We start from the raw sequence: 2,022 nt of genomic DNA on the forward strand, positions 1-2,022 counted from the left end.
AGCTGCACGTGCTGCCAGAGCCACACCCAAAAAGGTGGCGTCCGGCGTAGTCACTGCCTCCCAGGCTGATGAGGAGCGCACACTGACCGGCACACCTTCTGGGTCAGCCACTAATGAAGAAGGAGCGTCTGGCTCCTTAGGAGTTTCGTGGTCGGAGGAAGCCTCCGGATCTGCTGAGGTTCCCGCACCCGCCACCGCTGCAGCGTCGGCCTCGTCTGATGAGGCTGACAGTTCGGAATCCACACCCGGTTCACCAGCTCGTGCTCTCACCCCGGTCACCGACCAGCCCAACCGGTGGTGTGTAGACGGGCAGTTTCAAGTCTATTCCGATGCCAAGTTCCTGAATGACAAAGGAGTTATGACTCGGACACTTACATTGGAGCGGCGGGTCCTCACGGGAAGTCTCCCGACGATGCCTGAGATCCACAATCTCTTCACCAGACATCGACTGGAGTGGACAGCATGTCCGTTGGGATGTTATAGTGAAGAGCTGGTCCGAGAGTTCTACGCATCCTATGTAGCGACTCTCCGATCGCAGATTGATAGGCGGGATGCCCCCACCAAACAGGCCCCACTAGAGCAGGTCCGAATACGTGGCGTTCCGGTTGATATCTCCCTGCCTGCTATCCGCCGGTTTCTATACGGAGAGAATGTTGATGCTAATCGGACCCCTCTTACTGCCGAGTTTGACTACCGATGGCAGATTGTCAAAGATGGCCAATTTCTGCGTGAGCCATCGCTGAGAGAGACCACCAAGAGATGGATGGCCCTGCACTTGTCCGTTGATGGAGAGGGTGCCGACTGAGTGACTGAGCCGAAGGGGGCCATCAAGAAGGCCAACCTGACTTTCACGGCGAAGTTTTTGTGGTTGATTGTCCGCCACTGCCTTTCCCTTACAGCCGCTGATAATATCGTCACATGGGATCGAGCAGTACTGATGGCGGCAATGATAGCCGGGTTCGAGGTGGATTTTGCGTAGTTTCTACAGGTGGTCATGCTCGAGAGGGCTTTTAAGGTCACAACTACTTACCCTTTCCCGTGCATGATATTTTCTCTATGCAGATCTGTAGGTGTGCCTATATTGCACGTTGATCAGCTTAAGACCCCTCTGGGCACTGTTGATATCGTCCTCATCAGAGATGAGGCCAATGAGTTGGCTCCACGCAGAGGGCCCCGTCCAGAGCTGCCTCCACTTGGTGACAATATGGCTGATATGGTAGCAAAGGCCCGCACGACTACGCAGGCGGCTTCCACTAACACTACCCCTGTCAAGTCTATCCCGGGTAGTAGCACCGACCCGAGCTCCTCTCGCTCAGCCCCTTTACCCTCTCTGGTCCCGCTTTCTAGGGTCCAGAAATTAGAGGCGCAAATGGCTACACTTCTGCATCATATCCAGCCTTGGATGCAGAGGTCTATTACCGAGGCAGAAGAGCGTTTGGAGTGGAGAATGGTCCAGCACACAGAGCGGAAGATCGCTGAGGTTCATCAGCGCTTGTATGCCTTTGAGTTGCGAGTGCTAGCCCGTCCAGCCCCTTCGGTGGATGTGTCGAACCTTCAGGCTGCGGTTGACAGTCTTCGCGCAGACATTGATATGATCTTAGAGGCTATGGTGCCTGAGTCTGAGGCCCCTTCTGTAGAGCCTGTTGAAGACACAGTGATGGCGGCCCTATTCGCCAATTCAGAGATTCCACCACTCCCCCTCGAGAGCATGCCAAGAGGCGTAGGGGTCAAGAGGAGGATGAGTCGCGAGCACGGAAGAAGGAGCGCCGTGAGACGGATGCTGCGAGGAGAGCCTCGCTTGCTAAGGAGGAGGCACGTTAGATGAGAGCAGAAGAGTTAGCTGCTGGGGCGTCTAGCTCCAGAACTGTGGAGATAGCGGGAGGCACTGCTGATAGTGTTGTTGATGCTGAGGACACCACTAAGGGTGTCCAGATTACAGAGTTGTGGGTTTCGGGGAACCGGACCCACCAGCTTGCTGATCGTAGGCGCTTTGCGCCCCAGGTTTGCTTCACCTACCACTCT

At 55.6% G+C, this 2,022-nt stretch overlaps 1 pseudogene; it reads left to right on the top strand.

Moving 5' to 3' along the window:
- Positions 1-1,204: 1,204 nt before the first annotated feature.
- Positions 1,205-2,022, top strand: part of LOC107017512 — a 7,163-nt pseudogene continuing 6,345 nt past the window's right edge.

The sequence above is a fragment of the Solanum pennellii genome, chromosome 4 (genome assembly GCF_001406875.1).
Source record: "Solanum pennellii chromosome 4, SPENNV200".
Classification (NCBI taxonomy): Eukaryota; Viridiplantae; Streptophyta; class Magnoliopsida; order Solanales; family Solanaceae; genus Solanum; species Solanum pennellii.